General features: G+C 37.8%; 1 protein-coding gene across 1 annotated transcript in view; it reads left to right on the forward strand.

Annotated features, from left to right (window-relative positions):
* SEMA6D (semaphorin 6D) overlaps positions 1–20,333 on the forward strand; it is a 201,934-nt gene that overhangs the window by 72,360 nt on the left and 109,241 nt on the right. The window contains exon 2 of the mRNA XM_056500281.1: positions 1,530–1,610. The gene's annotated coding sequence lies outside the window, so the exon portion shown is untranslated. The remainder of the gene's footprint in view (positions 1–1,529; positions 1,611–20,333) is intronic.

Raw genomic sequence — 20,333 nt, forward strand, 5'->3', positions numbered from 1 at the left:
ACCTACAAAGAGATGCAAGTCCTTACCTTGGAAAAAGTGAAATGCTGAATAAACTCTGGAATCAGCAGCTATGCTTCTGGGGTGCTTAACCAGCTAAGTCATTCCCTCCAGCACCCTTTCGTTGTAATCTCCCTCCAAAGATATTAAAAATACAGAAACCTTTACCAGGTTGTGGTTGATCTAATTTATAAAACATTTTCTGGATATTAAAAGCTAGGGCAATGCACTTTTAGCTTTTAAATTGTGTTAAATATACTGTAAACTCCCTGAAAGAACCTTTCATTGAAGATTATTGGATGAAGATTTGAAGATTAAAGTGTCTAGATTAAAGATTAATGTGAAGTGCACTGGGATATTGTTTGATGTATAAGGGGCTCTATAGTATATTTATCATGCACTTTTCAAAACTGCCTGGGGGAATTAGACACCCAGTTTCCTACATGTCTTTGAAAATCTCACTCTAAGGAATTTATTGTTACACAGTGAAAACGGTAATATTTTCATTGGGAGCTTGAGTCAAAGAAGAAAGATGTGGAGACCCTCTGTATTCATCTAGGGCTTGATAATGACTCCTTACAGGTTTTTTTATTGTTTTGAATTTGCTCTGTCATTGTAGAGACAGCTTGAGTGCTACAAGATCATAAAGCTGGTCTGACCCAAGAACACTGCTCCACCTGCCTAGATATTTCTTGTCATCAATCCCATTTCTTCTTTGCTCTCACTTCAAGATAGATTTTGTGCTCTCCTAAAGAGAAATAATTTAAACAGTGTATAACATAATCATACAAACATTAATGAAACAAATGTATGCATGTACATGTCTGTATTTACAGTAACATATGCAAATTTATGCAAAAATAATTATGTTATACATGGATTTTTTTTAAATAATCCTTTTGCTGGATTTTTCTTACTCAACTTTTTTGTCAAGAAGTAGAAGTAATTTAATGAAAGAAACCTTCCACATATGGTAGAAATTACAAGTTTTCTTGTTCCTGAAGTGGTGCAATACAAATAAGCTGCTAAATGCCAACTCTGAATGTTATTTTTCAGATGTTAAGAGAGATAGTCCTGTACTAAAACTATTAGGAGGCAAATTTATTTGAACTTCAAAACCCCTTTGATCTGAAAGGAAAATGAACTGTGTATGAGTTGTACGCTTCGTTAATTTAGGGTTGGCCAATTTTGTGCATTTTTGTTTGCTTGCTTTTTTCCAGGAGGCGTCCTTCTATTGAAGTTTATTAAATCTAATACCGCAATACACTGTTATTTTTTTTCTGGTAAAATCTGTTGGATTGCTTTCATGAAAGGACAGTTTTTCTACAGAAAGTACCCTCTGAAAATCAGTATTGAGGTTCACAGGCACTTGAAAAGTCAATGTGCAGGTGTGTTTCATTCAGAGCTATTGTAGTGGTCTTATCATTAAACCTGCAGTAGGCATTTCTAAAATAAGGCTTTCATGGGTACTGGCTAAGTGTGATTAAAAATAATCATCTGTCTGATGAATATTTTCCTCTGACTTTTGGCAGGATAACCCATCTGAAATTGTGCCAGAGTTTACAGGAACACTGATGCCAGCAATTTAAGGATCTTCACATTCTGTCTCAGTGGTAAGTTCTAAAGATGCCATAGTAAACCATGTTAGAATATTAGTGGTGTCTGTTATGTTACACTAAAATTGAATCTGTGTGAAAAATTAAGCACTTCCCCTTGACCAATACAACGATAGAGAGATAATAAGAACATATATTGATCTGTGAGAGATTGAGCTCAGGAGCTCAGAACACAAGTTCTGAGCAATTTTCGTCAGACTAAAATCAAAAGGGCTTTTTTATTGTCCTCTCTACTAATGTAACTGCTCTCAGAAGGTTTGACATTGTACATTTCAGAGAATGTAACCATTGGGCAGACTCCAAAGTGAAAGTAAAATGCACAAAAAGGAAATCCAGTGGCTTCTTCTTGCTGAAAACAAAGCAATAAGTTGTAAAATTACAAACTACTTTTCTAATGCTCTCTCTGTTGTAATTAGTCTGATTCATCAAACCTTGAGTCAGATCTTCAAATACTGCTGTGGAGAAATTTGTAGGGAGACATAATCTATGCATCTTGCTGCACAGAAGTCCTGCTGCAGAGATGATTTCCCAGCTTTTGTGAAAGAAAGGGAAGAGAGGGTAGCTGAATTCTGCTGTACTTCTGTATCATTTGGAATGGACCTTCTGTGGTAGCTGGGTAGAGCAGAGTATTCTTTAACTGGGACTCGTGTTGTTGCCTAAGTGCTCAGCTTTTCAGGAAGAAAGGCCTAATTTTATATTATTTGTGATAATATTGTGGGTCACAATGATTCTCCCTGCTATGCCATGTACCTGTGGGGTGTTTTGGGCCCTGGGGAGGTAGGAGGCGTGGGAAGTCACCCCACTCTGTGACTCTCCTGCACACAGCAGTGAATAGGGGTCAGCCCTTGGACTTATCTTGGCCAGCTGTGCTCAGGCTGCTTTCAGATCACTGGAATACAGATGTCAAGTACCACCACTTCCAAGTCCTTACAGTTACAGGCTATTGAAGTATATATTTTTTTGAATTAGATTACACTGTAAAAGCAAGAACTTTTCTGACATGGAAACATTCCTCTAGCAATTTATCATCATTAACCAAAAACTTCAATAAAATTACTGCTTCAGTTTAAAGATGAATTCAACAACAATAGCATTCCTATTCAGTCATGCTCTGTTCATACAAAAAATGAGCATAGTGCTGTGTTATCATGAATCCTCAAGACAGATTACATTTCATTATTGCTGGGTGACTTTTATAATGTGGGAATGTGATTCTAATAAAGGACAGTATCTCCCTCAGAGCATACTGTTCTAGCAATGTTCTTTATTAGAAATAAAAGAATACAGCATTCATATCATGTTACTTGATCACATAACCAGTGTGCAGAACAACAAATTATGAAGGCAGCTTTGTAAGGAAATAATATGATCCTAACAACACTATTCTTAACTTTTCAAATTGTTTTTTGACATTACTAAATCTATAAGCACTTTGACTTAGAGAGTTGAAAGTCAATGCTGTTCTTACAGACAGAATTCATGAAAGCCAGAAGTGACTGGACTAAACTATTAGATCTTTTTTCCCTGAAAAAAAGGCAAGACAGTAATGACCTAGCAAAGGAGAATAAGAGAGCTGCATTTGTTGTCTCTTAGCTGAGGCAAATGAAAATCCATTATAAGTCATCTGAGGCCAAATCCTGCCACAAAACTCTCATTCACTCTCAGGTAATGGACATTTAAGCACTACAAACTATAACTGGGTTAGATAAAGTCCTTTAGGATCTAGGAGAAAAATTTGGTGGACTAGAAAGACATACAGGGGGAGAGAAGGAGGAACTTCCATATTCATGTTATCAGTAAACACACAGCATATGTTTCAGAAGGAGGAATGACCTTCAGGGTGTACAGATGACCAGCTCACTTGTTGAACTGTTATGGAGTTTAAAAATAGTTCAATATTCTGTGCAATTAAAGGAAAGTGTATATATGGACATCTGTTAAATGAGGAAAAAAGAGAGTCCTCCTTCTTCCTGCCTTTCTTTATTTGACCATCCCTTCACACTTCATTTCAGCCTTTATATGGGTTTTGTTTTCATACTTTATTATATTTTCTTGAGGCAAGAAAGATTTTCAATGAGAAGTTGATGAATGTCCATATTAAATTGGATCCCTTTTTTAATTAAGTTCATCTAAATTTAATTTTGCAATTTTACTTCAGTAAACTCATCTGACTCCAGATGTTGAATGTGATTTTTCTATTCCTTCTCTCACATAATTTTACCTGTAAAAGATTTATGATTTAGAGAGGCATTTCTAAACACTTTTGAGTGATTTTAGCATGTGTTTCATGAGTGGCTGGTACACATGACCAATTAGCATCCAAAAACACCACTCTGCACCCAGGCCTTTTTTCAATAGAGTATTACTTTTCTTACTTGAAATTTAAACAAATAGTTGCCTTTTCAGAAAGCATTGCCAATGCATTTAAAATGTTAAGGGATATTGAATTTTACATATCTTTCAAAAGTGATACAGGATTCCATAAGAAAAAATGTAAGAACTACTCACTTTGATTAAAAGCAATTCCAAACAATTTGGGGGGGTTGGACCCTTTTCTTTCAGCTGTAGTGGTGGATTGTTTGGAGCATATTATTTGGACTTTACTGTAAGCGTGGGAAACATATTCTGAAGTGCCTCTTGGTCTTAAAGATTTAAGATTTACTAATTTTTTAAGATTTACTCATTTCACTAACAAGAGCAAAGGAATTGCAGATTTAACTGTCACTGCATACTTTTCATATTCTGTCATGGCTTCTGGATCAGTGTGAATGGCTCTAATTTTAAGAACTACCCAGAATCCACTCCTTAAATCTGGACATATCTAATAACTATGTATGTGACACATACAAGGCATTGTATCATGAAGGCTCTGCTTCTCATCAATGAAACAGATACCCCAATTAAACTTTCAGATAATACTAAAAAGAGAATAGTCCAATTGTACAAAAAAAAAGTGTGGTTGTATTCTTTATTTTTTTCCTTAAAAATGAAATCACTTTCCTTGAGATTTTTTTCTAGTGTAAGCCTCTTGATATATTAATTTGGAATATTTATCTGTGCAGTCAATAAATCCAATTTTGAACCTTTGTGCCAGTTCAAGGCTCATGGGATGCAAACTGCTGGGGCTGTGATTGGCAATGTGCTACTCCAGGTTTGTTTGGAGATTTCTTCAGAACAAGGGGAGTTCCCAGAACCAAGCAGCAGCAATGCTAACATGAATCAACTTCTCTAGTTTCTCCTTTCATATTCCTCCAAGCCTCCAGAATAGTACTTGGCTCTGAGTGCAGGATTTGAGGAGGTGTTGTTATTGCTGGAGTCTGTGTGCTGGGGAAGGGAAGCAGTGAGTGACCAGCTGGGAGATGTCAGTGGCCACCCTTAGAGCTGTGTCTCTAATGATTTTCCATAGGCACTGGGGGAAGGCAGCTGCAGGGAACTTCTCAGTCAGAGCAAGACCATAAACCCTGGAAATCTGGCTCTTCTTTTGTACTCAGATCTTATCTTTGTGGTGAAAGAATGACCTAGTGAAAATCTCACCTCTGTGAGTGTTAGATTTCAGCATCTTTCTCATAATGCATTTTACTACCTTTATATTAATTCATCTTTGTTTCCTAAAAGGACTTTTCTCCATTCATCAATAGCAGGTGTGATTTTCTAGTTTTTCTAGCAAAAGAAAGAACATAACAATGCTCCATTGGGCGAAATACTTTTGAGCTTGAAAGGCTTCATGTGTAAATCTGGATGGGACCCAAAGAAGGAACCACTTAGAAATTACAAAATGATACATTTTATGTTATTGTTAAATTGTGGAGATTTTCTGTATATTTGCTGAGATTGTAACATCCAGGGTGTTTTCAAAGACACTAGAGAAGGGGATGTTAAAACCTCCATGGTCTTAAGAATTCCTAATGACTGCCTGCCAATAGGGCTGAATCCTGCAGGGTAATGGGGGGAATGCCTACCATGTAAATATAAAGGGGGTTATTTAGGAGACCCAGTGAGCTGTGAATTATTGCCTAGGTTGTCACAAAAAAAAAAAAAAAAAAAAAAAAGAAAATGAGTTGTGAAGAAGAAAGAACGTGTACTGAGTTCTGAATAGCTTTGTAAGACTTTTTCTGAGATAGATGGGGAAACTTATATACACTCTCTGCAGAAAGAGATATCTGTTCTGTCAGATTGCAGATGCATCAGCCACCCAGATTACTGTGAAAAACCCATTAAAGAAACAAAACTGGGTTATTTTTATGCCTGAAAAATGCATGAATCAGAAGAAAATAATATTAGTTCAATAAGTGAATTTAAGATGTTTGTGGATCTGGTTTCTGGTGAAGTCAGGGCAAATGTTTCCACTGCACTTAGTAGGACCTGGCCTGGGCCCTTGGAGATTAAAGGGTTAAGAGCTGGATTGATAGCCTGGTTGTGTTGTGCATAATTAACACAAAATAATTGAAATTATAAATTTGGAAATACTTTTTAAAAACGTCACTTAATGTGCTGAAGCTCATAATCTGTATCCCAAATGGATAGTCTGAAAATCTACACTGGGCATTTGTGTAATAATACATATATGCAAATATTTAATTTTTTTTAATGGGAAGAATTTCATCTAAATCATGAAACTCATCTTTCTGTTCACTTCAGGCACTTTGTCACTATCGAGGCAAAAAAACCCCTAGGGTAGTAAGATCTAAACAGGACACTGTATTTATTATATGAAAGTCAGACAATCTGTATTTTTTGTTCTGTTACATGGTAACTGGAACTTGCTTCCTCTCAGCATTGAATCTGTTTAAATGGAGCCCGTGGGTTTGGAAGAGCACATGAAAAGAAGGAAACTTATGGCAGCTGTGTTAAGTTTTTGCAGCTACTTCCTTTAAGCAGATCTGGCAAGGAATAATGTCTTGGTTTTCAAAATTCAAGCTTTTTTATTTTTTTAAATCCCACTTTCAGTAGAATGAATAAAATTTTATGCAAACAAAGACTGAATGAAAGGGGAAGACTAAGAGCACAGAATACTAAGGAAAGATATTTCTCAAGGAGTTGATCTTTTTCAAGAGAAAGAAGTTTGATATTTCATTGCGGAAAATGAGCAGCTGAAATTAACAGAAAAAGTAAATGGTTTTTTATCTACAAGTGAAGGTGGAGTAGAATTCTTAAGATCTCTCAGTAATTGCTGTTAAGAACTTTCCCTCCTGAGCTGAGTGGTTCTAAATTAAATTATTTGTTTTTCAATATAAATAAGATTTTCTTATCAGTTAGCTTACATATAATCAACCTAAACACAGTTTTAGAAAGAGATGAACCATGTCAGTGTATTTCCCAAGATGAGAAATTAATACCTAATGAACTTCATTCTTCCAAGATAAAAAATAATGCATTACTTTAACATTTATTCCTGGTGATTCTGTTAACTAGTGGTTATGGTGTAGGTTCTTGTTAGACAGAGAATGTTCACCAAATTATATGTATACATACTGACACTTCTTGTAAGTAGTGAAATATCCCCACATATCTTAAAGATTTTACCAATAGAACTGTTTGAGAATATCAAAATGTAATTAAAGGTGACAAATTAGATCAGCCAGAAAAGAAGATTTGGTTTTGAAGAAAACCAATGGTTTTCAAATCATTGAAGTATGCACATATATTTTAACCATTGCCTTATTTTTTCTAGGTTTCACCTGGCAAAGTTAAATGTGAAACTGTAGTCTGAAAGTAAACCCAAGCCCTAGGGAGGAGGGAGAGATTTGTAGTAAGACAAAGTGAGGTAGTGCAGAGGATTTGGCCTTAAGCTGAGTTCCATTTCCTCCAAGGAGGCTGAGAGATGACAGCCCAAACTCCATGAGAGATCTTGGAAGGGTCTGCAGGCAACACTTTGGGTGCCTTCCAGGGAGTGAGGGATAGTCCTTTCCTGGTACAAGAAATATAAAATAGGGTCTTTGGAAAAGAGTATAATATAAAGTCAGGTCAGAAATCATTTTACATGACACTGGGCTTTGTGACTGTGTGCTACATGTGCAGGTAGGATCTCTTCAGAAACAATTCTCCCTATTTACCAAGGTCTGAGCTAATGGCTCATTGGATTTCCATGTCATGGAGTGATGGGATGATACTGTATTCTATAAAAATGGAATCACTCGTCATTCATGAGAATTAATAATACACAGTACAATCAACTTATTAATTAGTTTATTTATTTTCTTTCTTACTAAACATTCATAGTCAAAGTACAAACAGTAAGTAGTAACTTAAAACAAACAAACAAAAAACCCCAAAGAAATGAACAAAACAAAGCCCCACAAAAACCCTACTAGTCCTTCAATTGTATCTGTTACATGCTAGTGCAGAATTACTAATGAGAACATGTTTAGGTATAAATAAATCTTTTATCCTCATTATAACTCCACTGTGTTCCTACAGTGAAGTCATCCACACAGAGCTGATTATGGGTTGAAAGCCTAATAGCCTCTTTTATTTATAATAAATATTGCATACTAATGTTAACAATGTCATTGTGCAGTGTCTCAATGGAGGATTATGACTTCATGTAATGTTAGCTTGATGTCTCTCCTCTCCTGTAATGGAGTCAATTTTCCTTACAAAGGAGATGAGGATCACTTATTCACAAACCTTGTAACAAATATTCTATGTACGTACTGTGTTAACCCAATATTAAGGTGGCACAGTGAAGCTCAAAGACAGGAAATGCAGAGTTGAAGTTCAGTGCTTAATCTTAATTTACCCCTGTGGTGTTCACTGATATGCACTTTAAAGTTAAAAGTCTCTATTTCTCCCCAAATATTTGAAATGTGAATTACTACATTTTTAGGTGTAATTCTACAAACAGGTGTGTGGAATATTCCTAAAATGTGTGTGATTATAAATCACAGAATCATAAACCTGATGTTGTGGCACACAGCTTGTGCAAAGAGAGGATGAGATGTATTTATATTAATGAGCAAAGGCAATCTTCCATCAGCTGCCAGAGACAAACAGCACGTTGGGGAATAGGACCCATCTCAGGCAGCTCTTAGGCACATGCTCAACCTCAATTATGGCATCAGAAAAATCTTCAGCACTGTGGAGAAAAAGCAACTCGTGCATTGGCATTAAGACTCATATTTATATAATAAAGTAAAATCTTGAGTAAACTCTAGCACAATCATTTGATGCATGTATAGAGATATCGTGTAATATTAACATAATACAATTGGATGCTTAGCTCCTGAATGCCTTCAAAATAATTTATCTGAATGCTCATGAGGGAAGTTCAGGCTAAGATGAAAGGCATAAATCCACCTAACAGCTAACAAATAATTCACATTAACTGAGGACATGTGCAGAATGCAGGATTTTATGATAACTAAAGGGCAGAATATCACAGCTCCTGACAAAATACCAGCTCATATTAGTGCAAGTCTGCAACTTAATATAAACAATAAAATTAAACAAGAGTTGCCTAAAACAGAATTCAAGTAGAAATGGGAACATTTTTAGTGGAATAGGATACCTCTGGTAGGAAACAATCTCATAATCAATTCCATCATCCCAGCTTTTCACATCTGTATAAAAAATAGATGTCACATTGCATAGACCAGTGCAGGTACTGAAAATACAGAGAGATTTCTTGCAGAGAAGAGAATGTTTGATATTTGAGAGACATATTTCTCACCTAAACTAAACTCATGTTATATTTTCATTAGAGTGTCACTTTTAACTGCAGTATAGTCCTGCCTGGTTTGTCCAGAGATCTCGCAACATGTTGATATTTTTATCTATGTTACAAATATGTTTTTCAAGGGTTATTATTTCAAATATTTATTTTAGGAGCTGCTAGCTAGGTTGTCTTCTTTCTGCCAATATAAATTTGGAGGTATTCCACCCATGTCAGAAGTCAACTTCACATTTACACCACTGTATCTATAAAGGATTAAGCATTTACCCTCTGGTCTGTTTTCCAAATTTAATTGCATGTTCATAACTTTATTTTGAATTTTTCTTTTATTTTCATATTAGTGTGTACTAATTATGAATAATTTTAAACTACAGAATTGTGTGAATTGTGGTGGAATGAATAAAAGCGACAATATGTACATGATACCCTGTGGCTGGAAGAGATGATGGGCTCGTGTGCACGAAGGAAATTGGTTAGGAATTACCTGATATTTTTGCCTGTGACAAGAGCACAGGATTGAAATGAGTGTGAAAGGAGGGGAGCAGTGAACAGATGTAGTTCCAGCTCATTGACAAGGTAACATTTCAGGGGAGGTGTGTGATGCTTTTGGTGCTCTGGTAGCACAGATGTGTTTATTGGTGGAATTTGTTACCTCTGTGTTGTTAGCTCAGCTAGAAAAAAAAGCAGACTTTTTTAAAATTAACTCCAAAAAGACAGGCCTTTGAGCAGAGCTCTCTGTAGGATCTGTGGAGACCTAAAATTTCTATTACCTCTGACTCAATTCTGTGTCCCTTTACCTCAGTGGGGGCTGTTCACCTGGTCAGTCCCAGAGTTTGATCACAGCACTTTATGACCCTGCCTCACTCCAGGAGGGCTCAGGCACAACAGGGCTGCAGTTTTGGCATGGGGTAAATAACCAGACAGATGTGAGGCTCCCTACATCAGCCATCTTCACAACAAAAAAATTCCAGAGGGATTTCCCTTCAAACTTTACAAATACCTGCTGAATCATGTAACAGCCCAGCACAAAAGCTGCAGGTTTTGAGAATTTAAAAATGAGTGAAAACAGGCATTTTAGCTGAGATGATATTTCTAGTTTATGGGATGCAATTCTAACTGGACTTCCACCTCTTGTAACAAACAGGGGCCAAATGCTCCCTCTGAGTGAGGGAATTCCCCATTTCTACAGGTTCCCTCTGGCCATGGTGGACATGCCTGGAGGAGCCTCCATGAACAGCCCCAGAGCTCTGGCCACTGCTGGAGGCCAGGGAAGGATGGTCATTCCCTCCCCTCTCCCACCTGGGAGTGGTGCTGGCCACACATTACAGCCTCTGCAGTGAGCCACACATCAAAGGAAAACTGCTAATTAGCCTCATGTTCAATTATATACCAAAAAATTGCCTGAAAATTGATGTTCCAAAAAAAAAAAAAAAAAAAAAAAAAAAAAATCCACCAAAAAACACTAGTTCAAATTTTGCTCTCACTATGCTCATTACAAAAATCCTCCAAAAATTGTCTCTTGAAGAAATAAACCTCTACTTGCATGAATAAAGGAACAATATTTAGACTCCATTTCAACATGCAGGAGAAATTTGGCAAATCTAATGTTTTCAAATCAATTTGGTATGTGTTATGAGAAGAATGTCAGTGGAAAGGTTGTTTTTTAATTTTTCTTCTTTAAAAATGTAAAGGAAAAAGAAGAAAGTTGGCTTTGATAAACAGAAAAACAGTGCTTTAAATAGCTAGAGCAGTGATAAGGCAAAGAGCTTCTAAATAAATGAGGCGTGAAAGGGTTTTTTTCTTTAAACTAAATGAAAGTTGTGTATTCATCAGAACAGCTTTAAATTTTGCAAAACGGGACAACAACATATTTTACAGTTTTGACCAAGGAAACAGAGAGCCTTGCCATGTTAGAATATGTACAACATCTCTGCAAAGAAGACAAAAGCAATATCTAAAGTACTTTCACCTTCACTAAAGAAATTCTATAAGATTGAAGTAATTTTGATTTTGCCACAATAAAAGGACACTGGCATCTGGAGTTTGATCAAACTGCTCTGTTGGCTGTGAGGTTTGCCTTTCAACTGTGTTTGATGTGATATTTGATTAATTTTGCCAAAATATTTTATGCCAAGTATTGCTATTAAATCTTTTATATTGCAGAGATTTTTGTCAACAGACACACAAGAATTGGGTGTTAAGTGGAGTTAATAATTGAATTTAGAGAAGATAAACACTGGGGGAGTTCTTCTCTTGTACGAAAAAACCACCATGCAAGCTTCAGCCATTTCTATAACTATTACCCCATTTTCAGAATACTGTAGGTAAAATATCAAATCTGTCTCTCCCTCTGATCTCTATTCATATATGTCTTGTAAAACCTATTAGAAGAAATAGATAATTAAAACAGAAAAAGCCATATATTTGCTGCAGCTGCTTGTGCATTGAATCTTTTGAAGTTTGCTTTAAGCAATTATATCTGAGCACTTCTTTTGGAAGCCTAAGAAATAACATAAAAATTGTTGTTTTCTGACTCTTTCAATTCTTTGTAAATACTATATAACATTATAATGAGAGATAAAATTCATGTAGCCTTTGAAAAACAAATTTTAAAAGGAAAAAGGATTTCCATAGAAAAAAGCAATGTTCTCCCTTTTTCTCTGTAGCCTCCAGTGTGTCCAAAACAGTGACTTTTTAAAATGGTATTTTTAATTGGTGTTTGTTGACTATTTGATTTACATTGTAAATGTAGGCATCCCTTAAATGGTAAATATATATAGCATCTCCTAAAATGTAAATAGATATGGCAGAGGTGTGGTTCAGTGTTTTTGTTGTTACTCAGGTGTGTGCAATCCCTGAGCACAGCCCTGTAATGGGAGCTGCTATTTGCAGCCATTTGGCAAGTGATCCCTTCCCATACTAGAGAGGAGAAGTAAGGGCAAAGCTGCACGTGGGTTATACTGAGTAATGTTTAGCAGATTTTCCTGTGGCATTACTGAAACTCTAGCTTATAATTCTTACAGCAAGATCTATGCTCCATCACCAAAAGCAGTGAGGTGTGGTAGTCAATTGTGGTTGGGATGTGGGAGAGAAAATCTCTGGCACAATCCAAGATAAGAAGTAGATCATAGCCTGACAACAGGGCAGCTCTTGGTACCTAATGAAGCTGTAGTTCCTAATGAGCTTGTCCTCCTGAACCACTGAGGATAATGGATCTGTGCAATTCTGGAGCCCTTTCCCCATTTCACAGAGCCCAGGCCCAGCTGGGAGGCACTATGACATTTAAGGATGACTGCCATTTTCCATTGCTGACGCTTCAGCTGAAATGATTTGTCCTTGTGTTTCTTATTTTCCATAGTAATCACTGCCATAACTCTGTGTCCAGTGGCATTTGACTGTGAAAGTGACACCCACACCAGGGAAAATGTCTGGGAAAGGAGCAGACAACATGGCAACTGGTGCTAAAGTAGCATCATCCCTGCTGGGTCTGTGGCACTTACCCCAAACACAGACAAGAAACAAGAATTCAAGCTGCTCAGGCCCTGCAGCCCACCAGGATCAGCTGCAGGCCAGGGCTGCTCTGCCTTTGGAATAAGGTGTTAGGCAGTGTCCTGTCTTCCTTAACCCCTGTCTGATCAGGAGGGCAGGAGTGCCAGGTGGGGCATTTAGGACCTGGTGGCAGGGTACAACACCCCATGCTGGTGTTCATTGCCTTTCTTTGGGTAGGCTGATGGCTCCCTGATACAACTGGCAGTGCAGCACAAAAATCACAGTGTGGATGCCACAAGTCTTACAGGAACTGCTCCGTGGATGCTACGTAAGAGTTTTACAGGAACTCTAATCTGGCAGAACCCAAAAATATAAATTTTCCCCACTAGTCGCTTTGGCTGCTGCTGTTCCTGCTGTGACTATAACCAGAACCAAAGCTGACAGAGCCTGCCCCTGCCAGCTCACCATGCAGCCAGAGGAAGGTCAGGCAAGGAGTAATCCCACTAAGACCTTGTTTAAGAACTTTCTGTGCCACTTGATGGCTCCCTGGATATGACAGAAAAGATTTAACAGTGACTCTTAAAAAAAATAAATACAATTCTATTTCATGTTATTTTAAGGGAGATGGTGAGACTACCTTAAGCTTTTGGAGTGTCTATAAAAGAATATAAATAACAGCTCTCTGAGCTTTTTTAAGCCTTTTAAAATTTGTATTAATCACACAGATTTCTGTAACAAACAAAAAAAATCCTTCCAGTAGGGAAACTTCTGTTGCAAGTACTCAAAAATAGATCCCTGCACTGAAATTTCCAAATTAGAAATTTTATTTCTGTCACACTTTTTTTTTTTTCCTTTCTCAGAGGAAACTTATTAGTCAGACCCTGCACTAACCTGTTTCTCTGAGAGGGCAGTACATGGTGTGGGAAGGTGACTTCTCCCAGTGCAGTGGGTGACTCCAGGAGATGGAGCTGAAGAGCAGCAGGAGGAAGGAAAACACCCTGACTCATCAGCCCACCCACAGACAGGAGTGGTGCCTTGTGTGAGCCCTGGGGCTTTAGTTAAATTTAAGGAGTGTTTCTTCTGAGAGAGCTACCCATGGAACCCTCCATCCTAGATCACTTTGTTGTGCACAGAACCACTGCTTGTGTGGCCTGTGTTAAAGGGCAGAACCTATACATTTCTAAAGTAAAGGAGAAACACAGTCCAACTATTACTGGGTCCGACTAGCAGCTGTTTTGGGGACAGTACAAGGACAGACATAAAGAGGATGATGCTGAAAAGATGGTCAGTTTTACCCAGAGACAGTTTTTTTTCCAGGAACAGGATGTGGTCTTCAAACACTTTCTTTAGTCCAGCTGCAGAGAGTCCTGGGGTACAGAGACTTCATGTGGCCAGGGCTTCTACACCTGTCACTCCTGTGTGAATCTCTGGATTCAAGTCTTGAGAAGCCTAAACAATGCAGGAGTGATGGGTTCTGCACCCTTGTGAGTTCCCAGAAATCAAGGCTTGAGTCTATCACCGGGACCTCTTACTGTTATTTTTGGTTTTGCCTGTATCATAAGATCTAAGTGTCCAGCAGATACAGTAATGCCATGCTGGCATTGATAGGTAAGGAATACTTTTCTGAACAGAAGTGGAAACAGCTGCTCTGTAATGGTTCTGAGTTACCTTGAAACATGAGCAGAGAAAATGCAATATGTCTCTTGCCTACAAAGTCCCTCTGAGGCTTTAATTTTCAATCAAAAGGTTTTACTCTCCAAAAATTACTCCTCACTTAAAAAGAGGAAGGATGCCCTTTGCTGCTTTTGCCTAGAGCCCAATATCTTCTGACATGCCATGGCAGATGTGGCAACGCTCTTCTTAATGCAAAGAACATCTGGGCTGCCTGCAATTCTGGGAGAGAAGTGTCAAAAGTGTCATAGACATCCTTGAGCAAAGAAGGATCTTCACTTTTATTGCAGAGAAGTGTCAAAAACAGCATTATTGAACATCAGGTTGCAATTTGGCAAGCAGAATGTAAGTCTGAATAGATGTGACAAAACCCCTTCTAGGAAAATTGCTACTTAGTGTTATTTTTTCATCGTTTAAAATTAGCATTTAAAAGAAAAGCACAAATGGGGAGCCTCTAGGTAACCCTGACAATGACAGATCCCAGCATTCCTTTTCTGTGCTTACTTCACAACCTCATTGCTGTCCATTGAGGGGCTGAGATTGATTAGATCATTGTCATCATCAGTGAAATGCTCTGCATTGATCCAGCCTCACTCACAAAGCCAGCTCATGTGACACAGCTAATTTGACATAATTGAAAGTTCCAGCTCCAGAAGGTCACTGAGCTGGACTCAGGACACTAGTTATCATTTTATCCTTGGAACAGGGTCAACTCTCCTGAGAAATACGATGGTTTTTTGTCACACTCTTAATTGTTTCTCCATGGTTTGTATAGGATAAACTCAGGCTTTCATACTTTGATTGAATTGTTATGGTGGACAGAAGATAATTACCACCTCTTAATGCTAAATATTTTTTTTTTTAAGTCAGACTGAGCTCTTTGTTTCTTACTCAAGTACAGTTCTACTAAGCAAAGCTCTAGATAAGGACAAAAAATTGTCTTTAGGTAAGGATGGCAGTGTGATACACATCATGAAGTACTTAGCTTCCAAAGGAAAATATGGCACTAGTTAAAAGTTTGTTAGAACAGTCTTGAACATAGTCTTCCTCTCTTTGTTACCACATCCCTCTTTCCCACCTTCCCCTCTTTTCCAATTTTCTGCTGTTCTTTTCTGAAATTTGAGTGCTACGGTCGAGACGTAGGGCTGAACCAAGTCTGAGGCTGTGGAGTTAAGTAAACTCAAAGGTCACACAGAGAACAGAGGAGTTGCAAAAAGACCTGCAGACAGGCATGGAGCCTGGCTTGTGAGCTCTGAGCACTGTCAAGTGCTTCAGCTGAAACTGCTCTGAACAGGGCCCATGTTCCCAATGAAAGGCTGTGCCTTCAGGAAAATGGCCATCAAGCCATTTGCTTCATGCTTTAAATGTACAGCAAAATCCTGCACCCCTTTCAAAAATGTATGGTTCATGTAAGCAGTGCAGTATAAAAATGCTTGTGTAAAAATTCTTTCTCTGAAAGAGAAACAGTGAATGTTTGGAAAAAATTGTTTCTTTTTACTCAACAGAATTCAGTGGGCTAAGCTAGGAGTTTAAGTAGGTCTCACAGTCTGTGTCGTTGCTTTGTTGGCCCTCTGCTCAGGGTCAAATTAGCAGCTTATCTTTTCTTTCTTCCCCTCTATTTGCTGTTAAAATATTGGCATATCCCAACAACTCCCATTGCTTCCCATTCCAATGCAAGTCAAAATGCCAGCTTTCTAACAGTGAATGTCATGTATCATTTCTCATAGAAAAGAAAGTGTGCGATAAAATCTCTGCAATAGTTTTTTTCTGTTTTGTTTTGTTATTCATATTAGGGTTTTATGTGTTTTGGAGCTTTGCTGGATCCTTGGGTTTTTAGTAGTGTTTTTTTGGTGGTTTGGGTTTTTTTAATGGAAGCTTGCATTTAGTCATCTGTAAAGCAAGCAAGGAAGGAGAGGCACCAAGGTGCTAAGTATGAATAAATAAAGGGAAGGACAGCTGTGGTACTGTTGTGGGACAGAGGCTTGACACAACTTTTTTGTGATTAATTATTGATCATAATTTCTGACTTGTTCAATAGTGATTTGTGGGGAAGGATTTTTGCAAAGCAAGCAACAAAGAGTTAATACAAGTTTGGCAATACATTTTTAGTGATGATTAATAGAACAGTGACTTAAGATACCTGATTTATAGAAAGACATATAGAAAGTAAATAAATCCATATAAATTTTCTTTTTCTTTGACATATGCATAGAAACAGTAGATATATCCATATTAAATACATCACTCTCCAAAAATACAGGTCTAATGCAGGCCAAAGGTAAATGACAAGCAATAATTGTTCTATCTTTTGTAAGTCTTTCAAAAGTTTAATCCTAGCAGCTTTTAAAACATAACTTGCAATCGACAAATCCCACTGGGCTCCTATTTATAGTATACTAATTTTCAAAGAAAGCAAATCAGGCAACTGTTTTTAGCATGAATAATATTGCTCCCAGCACTCTGCCTCCAGCCCACACATTGTGTTTTTTGGCATGATCGTGGCAATTAAAAAAAAAATAAACAGCTCCCTTTAATATTTTTTATACAGCCAATGCTGACACAGCTGGCAGAGAAACTCAGTGAAAGGTAAACATTCTGCTCAAAATGTAATCTAACATATTGTTGTGTTTAGTTGTTAAAATGTAATTTTCCTGAAAGAATATTTTAAAAGTAAGTTGTTGGGGTTTTTTTATTTTGTATAGAATTTCTAGTATATTGAAATCTGATTATAAAAAGATTATAGTCTTTTAAAGCAATAGCACTTGTGATACTAGATATTTCAGTCAATGGCTTTTTCAATTTTTAAAAATATTCATTACAAAAATCAGGATCAAAAATTAGGTATGATGCTTTATCCTCCAGCAGAATATAGCAGTGTGAGCTAGTAAAATCAACTTCTTTTAATAAAATTCTGTCAAAGCAGGAAGTTCAATAACAAATGTCTTCAACAATTTAAAGGGTAGAAAAATTCTAAGAGAATTAAGAACAGTTTTTGATCTGCTTCAACAAAAGGTTGTCTATTTCCTTATAGTCTTGTGCTCATAGTCTAACCTACCAATACTACAATCATGTGTGAAGTGAGGGAATGACAAATATTTCATTTGAGAAAACACACAAATATATTTCTTTTAGCCAAGGGACATAGGTAAGTAATTGTCTGTCACGCATGTCCAGAAGTTCTCAATGTACTTTTATTTTTTAAAATCATGACTTTGGTAGCTTATGATTAGGATGCTGTGCTTCAACATTTTGCTGCCTGTTTGGGCCAGTGCAGAGGCAGCCCAGCAGAGCTGGGTGCTCGTGGGACTCTGCAAGGCTCAGGAGGATCCTTAGCAAGAGCTGGGTGGTGCCTGTGTGCTCCAAAAGCCATCTCTGCCCCAGAGCACGACCTGCTGTTCTTGGGACAGCCTTGGGAGAGCTGCATAAACGAGCAAGTGCAGGCAGCACCAGCCTGAGTGCTGGGGAAACTCGAGGGTTTGTTATGGCTGCAGGCTCAGCACTCACTGGAACTCCTGCCTTGCTCCCCGGATGGGTAAGAACAGGAGATGTGCTGGTCTGTGCTGCCTGGGCAATGGGACTGTGCCTCTCCCAAGCCACTGAAGTGGCTCCCGTATTTCGTGCTCCTGTCAGCTTGCCTTCAATTGTTTTTAAAAGGAATTCTTTTAAGGATCCACCTTTTCCTCTCACTGATTACCTCTATGTCCTGGTACCAGGATCTTCCAACTCCCAGTTGTTTCTTCTCTCAGACTGAATGGTAAAATGAGCAGATGTGCTGCGAAAGAGGTATCTGCCTTTTATAGTCTGTAAATTGCCTTCTGGGTACAAAGTTGGAGTATATGGATTTAAGCTTATAAGAGCAACCAAACAGTCGTTTGTAATGTGTATAACATGAGGTGAAGAGAAGCATTTAAAGTTTAGAGCGACCTTCAGTAGAGAAGAAAATTATCTGGTGACTGCTATTGTTGATCTTGGAATGTGTTTCAGATGTTAGGTGTGGACTTTATATCACCCTCGGGGCACTTAATAACAACTAAACGAGCATTAACTGCTGAAGTCAGTGAAGTTTTATCAGTGTGAATCCAGGGGCATCGTTGTCTTTGTCTTGTCACAAAATAAGTTCAAAATAATGGTGCAGAAAAAGGAGTGGAAGAGAAACATTCTGAGGTCCGATTCTCCAGTCATTCCATCCTGTTATACCAGCACATTTGTGACCAGGACAATTGTGAACCAAACATGCCCCCTCTGACTAGGAAAAATGTAATGCAAAATATTTCAACTGAATAGAATTTTCTTTCTAGTGACAATACAATCAAAAGAGGAAGAGAACTTTTACAGGGTGGGTGCTAATCCTGAAATTTTTGTCTAACTAGGCTTTCAGCAAACTGTGCATGCTCTACATGGAGATCATCATACCTGGCTTAGAATCATAAAAATAACAAAAGCCCAGGAACATGATACATTTGTTTCATAGGCAGACTCAGTTGCCCTGATCTCATTCTCCTATAAGATGTTTCAGTACAACCTGAACTGTTAGAGTATGGGTATCAGGGGGCATCCCACATCAGGTTTCCTACTGATTCCTAATGTGAGTAGATATGTCCCTCACAGCTGTCCCAGTGCTGATGCTGGTGCATTTGAGAGTTGTGCCCTTCTGGCTGGGGCCAGTGCCTTGCTGCTCTTATTGAGTTTCAGAGCAAGATCTTTGCCAAGTGCAAAACCCAAACACGATGACTAAATCAAGTAAACTGTGTTGCATGGATCCAGTATGCTACAGACCCTCCAGGAGCAGAACCACTGGAAGTTTTATGTGCCCCTCCCTATCTGTTGGTGTACATTTGGCCAGGCTTTCAGAGCCATCAGCACATGTTTGTCTGCTCCTGGGAATGTTCTTAGCAGCCCAACAGGCCTGACACAGGGACAGGTCATTGTGCTGGGTATAGGCCTGTGAGCAGATCATCAGCTCTGCCTCCTGCCTGACACTCTCCAGTGAGCAGGTTGGAGCTCCCTGCAGGGCTGCCCATCATGGACAGCAGGCTGTGCTTTTCAAATCTAGCCCAAAATCAATAGGAAAGGAAGTCTTATGCAATGAAAAATATTAAGCCTATTGTAATATACAGCAGTATGATGATGATGGTTATTATGGACTCTGTATCAGACCCATGAGAAATGAAGTTGTTGATGTTAAACACAAAAATATCTGAGATAATTTTACATCCATTCGAAACCAAAGGGGAGGGGGGAACAAAAAGAAGGGAAAAAGTAAGGGATCAATGTTTGTTTAATAGAAAAAGCATCTATAGGGAGAAAATTATAATTCTAGGGGTTTTTTAAGACTATTAAACAGAATAAAAATACAGAGAGGTGGAAAAAGCAATAAAATCTATAAACATTAATTCATAGCCAGTTTTTTTTGAAGTACATGACATTTTTTTCCACAAATCCACTAACAGGGTTCTAAATATGAGTGAGAACAGCAAATTGCTTTTTCCATCTCTTGGATCTATAGCTTCACCTCTATACTTGAATAAAAACATTCAAGCAGATACTTATTTCTTTTGTTTATGCTCAGCCTCAGGAATTTTTCAGCTGAAATCAATAATTAAAATGTTTATTAGCCATGGTAAGTATTAAAAATGAAACTTTGCTAAACATGGATTATACATGCATACACATATATGTGTGTGTGTGTGTGTATGTATACAGATATATATATATATGTCTTGGAAAACTGAGATATTTCTGGCCAGATTTTTTAAGTCAGGAGGAGGGAGGAGAGTCAATATATAACTTCACATTTGCTCAGTATATGCTGTATTCACTCAGGAGATTCAAACAATTTAGTATCTTTTTATTTTCTTTCCATAATAGAAAGCATTAATTTGTTCTCA

The sequence above is a fragment of the Oenanthe melanoleuca genome, chromosome 10 (assembly GCF_029582105.1).
Source record: "Oenanthe melanoleuca isolate GR-GAL-2019-014 chromosome 10, OMel1.0, whole genome shotgun sequence".
NCBI lineage: Eukaryota > Metazoa > Chordata > Aves > Passeriformes > Muscicapidae > Oenanthe > Oenanthe melanoleuca.